Genomic DNA, 13,399 nt, shown 5'->3' with positions numbered 1-13,399 from the left:
TAATAGTAGTAATCCATTGTTTTATGTTGGGTTTAGCCATGTCTGGATTTCTTATATTACCTGGTCTTTGTTGTCATGATTAAACCATGCCAGCCAATGGTAAATCCTGCATTACCCACACCTATTCACTGATTATTGCCAAAAGAAATTACTTACAAGGCAAAATATTTAATTATACCATGACCCCCCCCCAAAACGTGCACGCTGATTGGCCAGCGTGCCCGTTGTAAATCGAGATATACTAATGGAAAAAGGTCCAGTTGCCCGGACTTTTTTCCATTAGTATAACTCGTTTTTTTAAAACACTGTCTCGCTATGTTAAAAGGGTTTAACATAGCGAGACAGCTTTAAAATAAGCAACGGAGATCTCCGTTGCTTATTTTAAAGCTGTCTGCTATGTTAAACCCATTTAACATAGCGAGACTAAAAAGCAACGGAGATCTTGCTTTCTCCGTTGCTTTTGCCACAACTCTGATGTACTGCGCAGGCGTGCAGTGCATCAGAACTGCGGATGCCAGACATCAGCGGAAGGGCAGTAAACAGGCATTATACTATGCCATTATTTAAGAAAAGTAACAGTTTATTTTCTTAAATAATGTCATGGTATAATAGCAATAACCCATTTCTGGGTGTGGGTAATGCTAAATTACCCACGGTTGGCTTTGTTTGGTCCCTCGGGCTTCGCCCTCGGGACCAAACCACGCCAACCGTGGGTAAATTTAGCATTACCCACACCCAGGCGTGGGTTATTGCTATAATAATCACAGTCCTGGTTATCATACCCTAAAATGTGTGCACAGCCCTCTTAACTGTAGATTTTTTTGTGATGGTAATTCTTTGGGTAAATTGGATTCACTGCCTCTTAATTAACAATGTTTACTGTTTTCCAACAGCATTTATAGCCTTACATCTTCCTTGACTTCATATGGTTCTGTCTGTTCAAAATTCCCTATAGAGAGGGTTCTGCCACTATCTTGTATTGCTATTATAAATATAACCATTAAGACTTAAACCTAATTTAAGTATGCTTTGCCTAATAGAAGATTACCTGTTCAGTTTTAGGTTTTATACTCCTAGTGAAGGAATCCATTTTTCAATGTCTTGATGATTTTGCATACTTCAGTGCCCTATTTTCTGATAATGCATGTTCATTGTGCATTCATTATAATCCTATCATGATATGTCTGTTGCAGAGGGTGGTATGAGAAGTAGCCTAGTCTGTATTGTGGCTTGCCATCATATCTGAATGACAAAATGTTTTATTTCTTCATCTCACTATAGCTGACAACAATTTCTTGACCAGCTAGGCAATATTGTTCTCCCCCTGATCTGGAAAATTAAAACTGAGTAGGAAAATCCATGATTATCTTTATAACTGTAAGGCAATGATTTAACATTGGTTCAATATAACTATGAACTGAAAGTGGCCCCACCTGTGAGTAATTAATAACTGTTAAGATAAATCTTTTGTGTTCTATGGTCAAGACAATTTTTAAGAATTATATGCACTTTCCTTTAGTAAAGTAAAAACGATTTTCTAAAGCCTCCTGCCTTTCACATATATATTTGTGTAGCCATTCTCAATTCTCCAGCTTCATCTTCACTTTGCCCAGTTATGTGAAAACTATGACATTATGCAGGCAGATAACAAATACAAAAATCAGATCCTGTCCCATTGATCATGGTTTAGTGTACTAAACTTTGTGAAGTGAATTTGGGGAATAGCTTTCTCTACTGTGTTTTAGAAATGAGTTCTTAAAGTATTTTCTTTAAGCCCACTGGACATACTTTCTCTCTTATTCTGGCAGGAACAACATACAATATACATCATTTGGAAGCTATAAACTGAAAACATTCAATCAATAATAGCAGATCTTCAGTCTCATAGCTCTATACGCTGCAGAGTTAAGAAGTAAATCTTGTTCTTCTCTGCCTTTCTTTTCCAGACACAGTGCTTAAACAGCTTATAGCAAATGCCTAGCTGAAGCAGCAGTATACAGACATTGGCAGTGAAGACATGTGATAACAATTCTGAATGAATAAATCATGAGTTAGAAAGGAATAAGAGGCTGGATGCACACATAAAGCCCTTAGCACCTCATATCACTGTAAAAACTTGTCTAGAAGCATTTTGTAGTTAACTGAGACAGCAGGATCACATCTAACATGTAAGTTTATAGTTTATTCATTTTTGGGGTCACAGTCAGAAGTTAGCTCTAGATACCCTAGTGCCCAAAGAAAACAATCCCCGGATTTACTAATCTTCCATGCAGTACTAGCTTAGTCCTACATGGAAGTGGTCGTTTAGGAGCAGGATGGCAGCGCACCATGCATATTAATGAAGGCACGCTGCCTGAGCTCCTACACGGACATAGAGCTTGTACGAGTGCAGGGGGCGTGTCTGAGAGCAGAGCTTTCAGAATATACACGCCCCCACAATGAAGAGCAGCAGAAAGGCCAAAAGAATCAGCAAGACCACTCATAGGTGTCTGCATACCCCCAGCAACATTCCCTCACATGTACAACAGCAATAGTAAATATAAAGAAAGTAAACATACCATTTATTTTATGAGTCTGATTAAAGCTAACAGTAGGTGCGCGGGTTTGCCCATCACTTAGCTACGGTTAATGCAGCTTAAATGGCTGAAGAGGATAACAAAGAAGATATATGCAAATAAAGCAATATAGCAATAGTGCAGTGGGCAGAGCATTCACCTTATGAGTAGGCATTCGCGGTTCATGTCCCACTGCAGCACATTCCATTTTCCATGTCAAATCACATTATGACCAATATTTTAGTTGCATAACCTACTAAATAACATATAGTTGTGAACTGGAGTATTGCATTAAATGCAGATGTGAGGTGTCAGTCTCATAATGTTGCAAAGTCCACAGATAATCATATGTGCCCCATACAGTATATGTACACAGGAATCATGGATACAAATGGAAGGTAAAATGTGTAATGAATGATAACTTCATACAGCTTCCAAATCCCCCACCTTCCCAAGAACCATTAGACATTACTGTCTAAATCAGTGCAGTTGTAAGTGGGAGTAAGCACTAGTAAGCAAGTATAAGCACTATTAAGCAGTAGTAAGTATATGTAAGCATTAGTAAACAGGTTTAAGCCCATTTTCATGGGGGTAAGCAATGCGCACACAGGTTTAAGAATATTGAAGCAAACTCTCTGTAAGCATCATTAACCAGAGGTTAGCAGTGCTTACCCTCATGCAAACCTGCTCCAACCTGCTTACAACTGCTTAAAAGTGCCTTAATCACTCTGTATCCAGTGGTCCTTGTTCTGCCCAGCAACAAAATAAACAGCCTTGCAGGTTTTGAACCCAGGACCCTATACATTATAGTCACAGTCATTAACCACCAAGCCATCACAGTAGTATAAAAGAATGAGGTATCACCAAACAAATTATTACTATAGTAAAATCAAACTGAACATGTGAAAGCAATCAGTATACAGTTAAATGTTCTATAACCCACTACATAACAGAAATATGTGAAGTGGAGTACTGAAGTATGCCCGGATGTGAGATGTAAATGTAATAGAGTGTTGAAGTCCCCTACTAAACACAAGGACCCCATATAGTGTACGTACACATGAATCATGGATATCAGACATATATACAAGATGTAATGAATAATAAATCAATGCCAAAAAGCAAATATAATGCAAAGTCAAATTTAAGCAATGCTAAGCATTGCACAGGCCAGCTTCGGGGGTGTAAGCAATGTTTAGGCCAGTTAACTCAATGTGCCCAGTGGTATACCCCTTTAAACAATGCCAACCTTAGGTAAGCAGGTTTGCCCATAGCTTAGACTTTCAAAACCGGCCAATCACGGCAAAGTGCGAGAATTTGGCCCTACTTAAACCCAACAGGTGGGAATACATCTCTTAACTGGTTGTAGCTTCCTCTTGCTGGTACCATGGCAGGAAGGGGAGAGGGAATGCACTTCCGGGCACAACGCTGGGGCATCCAGGAGTCCAGAGTCATGGCAGGACTCATTGTCAAAGACCATGAGCAGAGACTGCTGCAGAGCCAGTACCAGGGTTCCCAATATAAGATGGAAGTCTGGGAACATCTCACCCATGACCTCACCAGTGCCACTGGCATACCCCGAACTGGTGAGCAGGTCAGGCATCACTATGCCGACCTAAAGCAGTGTAAGGGTGACCTCTTGGAGCAGTGGATCCAAGAAGGTAGGACAGAAGGTAATGTCCAAGTTGTGTGTAAGTATCACTCCACTACGTGTGTAATAATTGCCAGCTCATGTATATTATGGATAGGTATAGCTAAATATTCCTGTTATGTCCTTCACAGTGGCAAGTGAGCAGGCCACGAACCAGGAAGCCCATGACTGTCACCTGGAGAGGTTGTGACGTGAGGCAGGTCAGTAATACTCTTGAAAGTACTGTCATAGGAAATAAATCTAAAAGCATTAGTAAGGTAATTGCAAGTATAAAACCTGTATTGTTTATGGCAAGTACAGCATACACCAGGGAATATGGCAAGAAGAGTCACATATAGTTTGTATGTAAATAAAAGCATAATAGCCTGACAGTAAAGGTCTAACTGCTGGACTGCATGTGCATACTCTGGTAACATATGGTAATGTAGATTTGCAATCACTTAATAATACGGTTGTATTAAGCATTGTTACCCACACTGTGCAACATAAATAAAATGCTTAGGAATGTCTGTATATGACTGGTGTAATCCCCAGAGGTCATTTAGTACAACTGAGAGACACATAGACAGAAAACAGTGAAAAGGCTGACAACAAAATCCAAAAAACACATGCAACTGAGATGTGAACTGTTGTATTTTTAGCACACACAGCCATGGTTCGAATCCTGGCAGTGGTAGTAGTCTGCATACAGAATCACACCCCACAACTGTACAGAGATGTCCAGAATGTCCAGTAAAGTGGCCCATATCTGCTGCCTGTTACCCTGTCCCCCTGGGAAATCAGTGGGACGATCCCAGACGTATAGGCAGCAAACAGGAAATACAACTGATTGACACATCTATGAGAACAAAGCTGGCACACTAAAAACTCCCCAAAATCTTATGAGAGTAATAAGCCATGTATGTCCCATTTACACCCCCATGTTGTCAAGCTGTGCCCAGAGTGTGTACAGTAACAGAGTGAGATGTATGTGCATAATAGTAATGTGGAATCTGGTACTGTGTGTGGCAACATTCAGGTAGTGCTAACAAACATTGCTCCCATAGGTCTGGCAGATATTAACACTGTGCCCAGAAATTAAAGAACGATACCCTTTACTAGTACTGTTTACTTTGATATTGTATGGCATTGTGACTGATGCAGTTGCTCTGAATAATGAGGTATTACTCATCACTGTCGCCCACACTGTCCTACAAAATATAACTGTCTAGGAAAGCCTGTATAAGAGTGTTGTAATATAAGGTCAGAATGTAAAACAACAGCAGAATTGTATGACAAAAGCAGATTGGAGATATACAGCAATATCTATATAGCACACACAACTGTGATGGACAGTGTTTTAGTTTTAGCAGACACAGCCATGGTCTGAATCCTGGGAGTGGGATTAGGCTGCATACAGAATCATACCCCACAACTGTACAGATAACACCAGAATGTCCAGTATATGGGTCCATATCTGCTGCCTGTCACCCTGTCCCCCTGGCAAGTCAGTGGGATGATCCCAAATGTTTAGGCAGCAAACAGGGAATACAACTGATTGTCTCACATCTATGATAACAAACCTGTCACTTTAGCAACTCCTGAAACTGTTATGAGGGTAATAAGCCAAGTATGTCCTGTCTACACCCCTATGTTGTCACGCTGTGACCAGAGTGTGTACAGTAACAGAGTGAGATGTATGTGCATAATACTAATGTGTAATGTGGTACTTTGTGTGGCAACATTCAGGTAGTGCTAACAAACATTGCTCCCACAGGTATGTTGGATACGAACACTGTGCCGAGAAATAAAAAGCTTGATACCCTTTACTGGTACTGTTTACTCTGGTATTGCATGGAATTGTGAGTGTTGCAGTTACTCTGAATAATAAAGTATTACTGATCACTGTCACCCACACTGTGCTACATAATATAACTGTGTAGGAAAGCCTGTATAAGAGTGTTGTAAGTCATTAAAGGTTGAAGAGGGCAATAGTCTAAATATCTCCCTGTTCACCTGCATCTGGTCAAGACATGGCCAGAGTCTGTGCGGAAAGAGATGGATAGGTATGTGCACAACATCAACCTGGAAACCATGAGTATGTGTAGAAACAGTGTTAACAAACATTTCCTCCACAGGTATACCAGGTAAGAGGTGTATACTGCAGGTAAAACCAGTTCATGTATAAAGATGACAACAGCCATATCACTGTCCAAACTAAGGCAATAGGGTAGTGTAGTAATACTTGTAAGGTACAGATAACAGCACTGACTAGGAAAGTAATGCAAACTACAGGAATATACTAGCTGTTAATTGACATCTTTCTCTCCCCCCTACCATATCTCCAACAATAAACTAAATACCCATCTCAAGCGGTATGTGATAACTTCACTGTTGTGTTGGGACATATGTCCTATTGGTTGATAATTATTTAAATCTGTTTCCATGCATGTGCTATGTTGAATTACTCTAACACTGGTGGCATGGTGCCATCAATGTACCTGCATGCTGTTATTACCACTGTGGTCCCATATATGCATGTGCTACGTTTGCAATGCAACTCTTCCGTATCTGGTGTTTGGGTTAATGGGAAAATCTGTGCATGCTGTTATACCTAACCTTGGAATGTGTTGACTATTACTAACCCACATATGCTGATACACCATAAACACCATAGTAAGTATGGGAATACGGGTCCCAGCGGACCCACCTGTCGCAACTCAGCTGGCCATGGCACCGGGTACCAGCATGTCTGGGGCCCAACATGGTACCTCCTCATCCATTGGTCCTGCACCACCTTCGGGTGGAAGAGCCTCAGGGGATGGGGCTCACCCCCCCCCCTGGAGTATGCATGGACAGGAAGCTGTCACTCATTGCCAGGTCTGAGTTGTGGTGCATAGAGAGTGCAATCAGCAGATTGGAGATCTTCTACGCCAGCTCGAGGGCCGCATGTCACAACTAGAGGGTCGGCCTGGCTTTCCGACTCAGCCTCCAGCACAGCCACCTTTGGAGCCGTGAAGGTGCAGTGGGGACTGCCCATGGGTGGGGATCTCAGTCCCACTGTTTCCATTAGGGGGCTCATGGGCTTCCGATTTCCCAACACCCCTCCCCATCAAGGTGTTTACCCGCCACGTGTCATATACCACCCCTGCATGTGTCTTGTTTGTCTTGTCTGTTAACATACCCAACCTACATCCCCAAATATACCTACTATCCCTCCCCCATCATCCCACTCTCATCTGAAAATAAAAGGGCAATCTGTTCCCAAACAAATATCTCACCCCATATGTAGCTGTCTATTTCGTACACATGTCCACTGGACACATGTAATCTGGTCTAATTGGCATCACAACATATTATTGTTGTCTTCACCCCTCTTCCAGGGGTTTGAGTGTCCAAATCTACCTCCAAATTCAGTGTATATGCACAGTTTTTGCTGTAGAAGAAATGGACAGCTATGGACCTTCCCTACACCCTTCCTGCACACCCCTAGCTCTTTTCCCTACTGTCTTTCCCTCTTTGTGCCCCTTTTTCACCACTTTCATATCAACCTTTTTTTCTTTGCTTTTAAAGAAATTAGCATGGGGGTAAGTGGGAGTAAGCACTTTTAAGCAGCAGTAAGTGGGTTTAAGCTTGTTTGCATGGGGGTAAGCAATGCCTGCACAGGTTAAGCAATTGAGAAGCTAAATCTGTATAAGAAACAGTAACCTTCATACTGTTTATGGGCTGCCACTCTAAAAATCCACTGTAATTAAATACTTTCTGTATTAGACACCATAGGGCATAATCTATTAGATTTTTGTATAACATGAAGAACTTGGAAAAGGAACCTATGGTCAGATCCATGTTCTAATGTATGTTTAGCCAATGCACTATAAGTAAAAGATTTTCTAGTACAATAATCATGGTCCCTCATTCTTATTCTTAAAGACCAATTAGTTTTCCCTACATAAAAGTGGAAGCAGCTGACACAGTGGGCTACATAAATTAAATAAGTGGTATTTCAATCTGCCCAACATCTCAATTCCCATAATTTACCAGTGTCTGTATGTTTAAAAAAAACCTAGATTCATCAATAAACTCACAAAAATTGCAGGAACCACACTTACTTTTAGACTTGCGGCCCATAAACAGTATGGTTTGAATGAGTTTGTATCTGTTAAGCCTGTATTAAAAATGAAGACGTTAGGTAAGAGTTGATATTTGTTCATGTTCCTTTAAAATTTTTGGAGGGAATTTTTAATTGGATTTGTAATTGATCTTATTGAGCATTTATATAATGTGTTTAGTTTCATCATTCTTTGTCTAATGAAGTGGTTCTGTTTAACCATGAAAGCACTTACCTTCATATATTAAAAGAATTTTGCATCTGGATTTACGTGTTTGGAGTCTGTGTCTCATTACAGTGTTACTCTGCTTTTGGGTCTTTTGGTATTTCATCTATATGTCTATATATATATATATATATATATATATATATATATATATATATATATATATATATATATATATATATGTAAGCAGATATATATATATATATATATATATATATATATATATATATATATATATGTATATATAGAGGTATATATGGACATACATCTGTAGATAAAAATGGGAACATAACAAAAACATATATGTCCACATGCACCGTTAATGCAGTTGAGGGGCCCCAAACAACATCCGTCTTGTACGAGTGGGTATCCCCCCCACAGCCAAACATGTCTGCCCTCCAATACACTACCAACTGTGGCAGATCCCATAACCAGAACCTGACACAACATGGGCACAAGATGTTAACAGTACTCCATCCCACCTGTATGATGTCAGGCTGGTATCAATAACATATCATGCAGTACAGTCTGGCTCCCATAGGGAATGTACAATTTGGAAGCAATCAACATCCCTAGGATACACATACACAGACACGTATATGCAGATACAGATATATATATATATATATATATATATATATATATATTTATATATATATATATATATATATATATATATATATATATATATATATATATATATATATATATATATATAACTACACATACACACACAGAGATATGTATAGGAAGATACATATGTAGAAGGTGCACACAATATGGAACAGCCACTATGCCTACAGTTACCACCTTATCAACTGGACACTGTATGAGCCACCCATACAAATGACAATCATTGCCTGCAACATATACCCACAGAGAGGTCAAAGATATAACACCTCACACAGATTTGCATATATGGGAAAGCTTTATTTGTGTACTATTACAGTTGTATATGCCATGTCATACAGCTGTTTAGACACCGATGTCCATATAAACAGAGTAATGCAACTGTGAAGCAGTTTTACTAATACAGTAGTCTGGAAAGGTTTATATATGTTGCTGTCCAGGCCGAAGCCTTCAAGTAGTACAATAGTAAAGATAGACTGGGCCACAGGATACCAAACAATCAACAGTAAGTAATGCAGATGTATAGTCCAGCAGCCTCTATCTACACTCTGTACACAATCCCTAGGGGGTAAAGACCTCAGTTGACACAATGGGATGTATCTGTTACATAACAAGGCATAACTGACACCATCACAATCACACTGACAAACAGAACAGTCTGTATGGCAGGAGGAAGTAGGCCTGCATTTACCCAAGGTGAATTGTATGGTAATGTACATGCAGATACCTTAAGGCAGCTTACCCCTGATACCCCCACATGTTGTAACAGCCTGGGTTAGTTATGGTGCACCCCCCCAGACTTAATAATACAGGGCCATAAACCACTGTTACATACACTGGCCTCTGGAATGTATAAGGGCACACATGTATTGTGTAGGTAAAGCCCACACATATATGGACCCAACCCCACAGTATGTATGGGGGACACAACAGCAGTGGACTGATAGCAAGAATGGCAACATGACATACTCACAGCCCACTACATAACAACCCCTGACAGCATGTCATATGTACAAATCCTGGTTTGTAGGTGGAGGACAGAGGCTGGAACATAAGCCCATATGTGTAAAACTGTTGTCATACACTAATCAAGTTGCTGGTGTTACAGGATAGTCTGCAACATACCCTTAGTCAGGAATATGAAGTTAGAAATAGAAATGGATCTAGCCATGTACTGATATCACTCAACACACATTTTGGATTTCCACTTAAAAGCACATTTAAAGAAGGTTGTGGCACATATTTCGAATACTCAGGATTTATTTTGTGAACTATCTCAGATTAGATGGCAAAAAGACTATTATTGGGTGACTACTGATGTTAAATCACTTTATACGAATATTAATTTAAGATGGGGTTTAGAATCAATTATAGAGATGTTGGGTGATGGACCCAGAACTACCTTTTTGATTAATTTACTCGAGTTTAGTTTAACCCATAATTATTTTTCTTTTAATAATGATTTTTTTCTGCAGTTAAAAAGTACGGCTATGGGGGCTGCCTTTGCGCCCTCATATGCTATTATCTATATGGGATTTTTTGAGAGGAAATTTATTTATCCAACTCTGTTTTTCAAAAATAATGTTATACTATACAAGCGGTTTATTGATGACCTTATCTTTATCTGTAAAGGTGATGCTTGTGAATTTTTGGATTTTTTTGAGACTCTTGAAAATAATGAACATGGATTAACATTTTCTTATGAATTGAATAGGGAACATATTAATTTTTTGGATGTGACCCTGTTTATTGATGGAGAACTTATTGGGTTCAGGCCATTTAGAAAGTTAACCTCAGTGAATATGTTTTTGCATGCCACTAGCATGCACCCTGGACATTTATTACAATCATTACCTTTGGGTGAATTCAAAAGAATTTATAACAATACTAGTGATAAGAATTAAAAAGCCAATGAATTGGATAAAGCTATGATGAGGTTGAGTGAGAGAGGTTATGATAAAAATCATCTTTTGGAATGTAAGCATAAAATTTTGGGGGATGTTTATGTTGGGCCACATCAACACTTACACAGACCAGATAAAAATGGGAAAACTGAAGAGAAATTGTGTGATGTAAGGGAAGATGATGATGAAGAAACGCTCTTTTATGTTACTAGATTTTCTCCCTTTTCGAAGGAATTAATTAAAATAGTGAGAAAATATTGGTATATTGTCAGTGAGGATGAAAATATTGGTCATTTGCTCCCAAAACATATTACTTTCTTCTTTAAGAGGGGAAAAAATTTGAAAGAATTATTAAATCATAACTTCGTGAAAGGGAATTATATTAATAGCTCTCTTTCTGGTACCTTTTCATGTGGCCACTGTAGTATATATGACAGGGTTAAGAATTTGAGTATCATTAATGGTATAACATTTATTCCTAGATTATATTTTAACTGCAGATCGATAGGGGTAGTATATATTCTGGGGTGTTCTTGATGTATGGTACATAGGACAAATTGGTTAGAATTCGGGTACTGGAACATTTAAAAGACATAAGGAATCGGAATGAAGTTAGTCCTGTTGCCCAACACTTCCTTGTTAAACATGATGGTTCCCCTAATAGTTTAAAATTTTGTGTACTTGGTAAGCCATATCTAACTAGAGGGGGGGATTACAATAATAAACTACCTGAATTAGAAACTAGAATGATATTAAAGTTTAAAACTTTAAAGCCCTTTGGTTTAAATCAGGAACTAGGTATCTAATAATTGCAATATCCAACATTTAATAGTATATAATTAATACATTTATGATTTATTTATATTTAGTTTATATATATATATATATATATATATATATATATATATATATATATATATATATATTTATACATTTTTTGTAGTGAAATTATTGATGAAATAGTGGATTTAATGTATGTGATATGTACTGTGTCACTTTAAATGTGTAATATGAATTAATGATTGAATGCAAGCTGTTTGTGTTAATTAGGATGAATAAGTATATAAACCAGTTAAAAAGTGAATGTTCTGAGATCCATGAAGGCGAAAGGCCGAGGTACCAGATCGTTAACTAAATAAAGAAGATACTCTGGTGAAGTGCTGGTGATTTTGTGTTTCTTATTTAATCATTTGCCTGCTGGTGTTTTTTGTATATACTCAGCAACCTGATGTAGACCCATCCACATACATGCACACTGTTACTTGGCAACACTGGGACTAGAACCCTACCTAGGTATGTAGTGATACTGAAGTGTGTGGCTTACATTGCACACACCACACAGTGTTTAGAGTGAGGTGTGTCCCAGGTTACATGTTACATGCAGAACATCCCCAGACATGTACATTATGCTAATGGGGGATGTAATGGGTGTATATGAACAATACGTAGTGTGACAAACTTTCATATACACATTAACAGACACATAACTGGCAGACACACATTCGAGAGACCAGGGCCTATAGCTGCAACCGACTTGACCATGTGTCCAATGTGTTATAGGTAGGCTGCACACAGCGCATGCATAACTGGCCTGGATTGTGGTATCAGTTACCTGTATGGTTGATGGTGACAGTGGTATCCATATATCCATATGGGACATATACTGGGTGTACCTTGATGTAATGACAGTGTACACAGCACCCACATCTCCCAGTGGATATTGTACTCCCTGAAACCCATGATGACACTATGCCATACCCATCATCACACATTGGCCATGACTGAGAGACAACCCATAGTATACCCCAACAGTGGTACTACAGGATATGCATCTAATGCACATGCGACACGCATAGTAGGGTGTTGCATTGTCATCCCTCACCTACAGGCAGCAACAACACTATCTGTACTACTGTGTGGCAATGGGTATTGTAATAGGAGTATGTGGTCTCGGAATGTTGTACCCTACAGATATACGGACATGCACACATACACACACTTGCCAGAACACAATGGGTATCCCATGCCTATCAACCCATTTGTACAACACTGTTGGGCTGGTACTGCAAGGCTCATGTAGCTGGTATGGAGAGGAACTTAACAGGGTACATGTAATGTCCCATACAGCAGCAGCCACAACTGACTATGGCAATGGGTGTTGCAGTGGTTGTAAAGGCCCTCATGGAATTCCCAAGTACAGGTGTGTTAATACACAGACACTGCTATACTCAGTCATGCACATGTACACATGTGTCACTACAGGGGTGCATCGCTGCAGGTGGTCATAGCTGTGTACCTAACTATTGTCCATGGAGAGATGAGTAGTGTAGGGGCTGTGTGTACAGT

Source organism: Protopterus annectens, chromosome 10.part0 (assembly GCF_019279795.1).
Source record: "Protopterus annectens isolate FY-2018-M chromosome 10.part0, PAN1.0, whole genome shotgun sequence".
Classification (NCBI taxonomy): domain Eukaryota; kingdom Metazoa; phylum Chordata; order Ceratodontiformes; family Protopteridae; genus Protopterus; species Protopterus annectens.
This window is presented reverse-complemented; position numbering follows the sequence as displayed.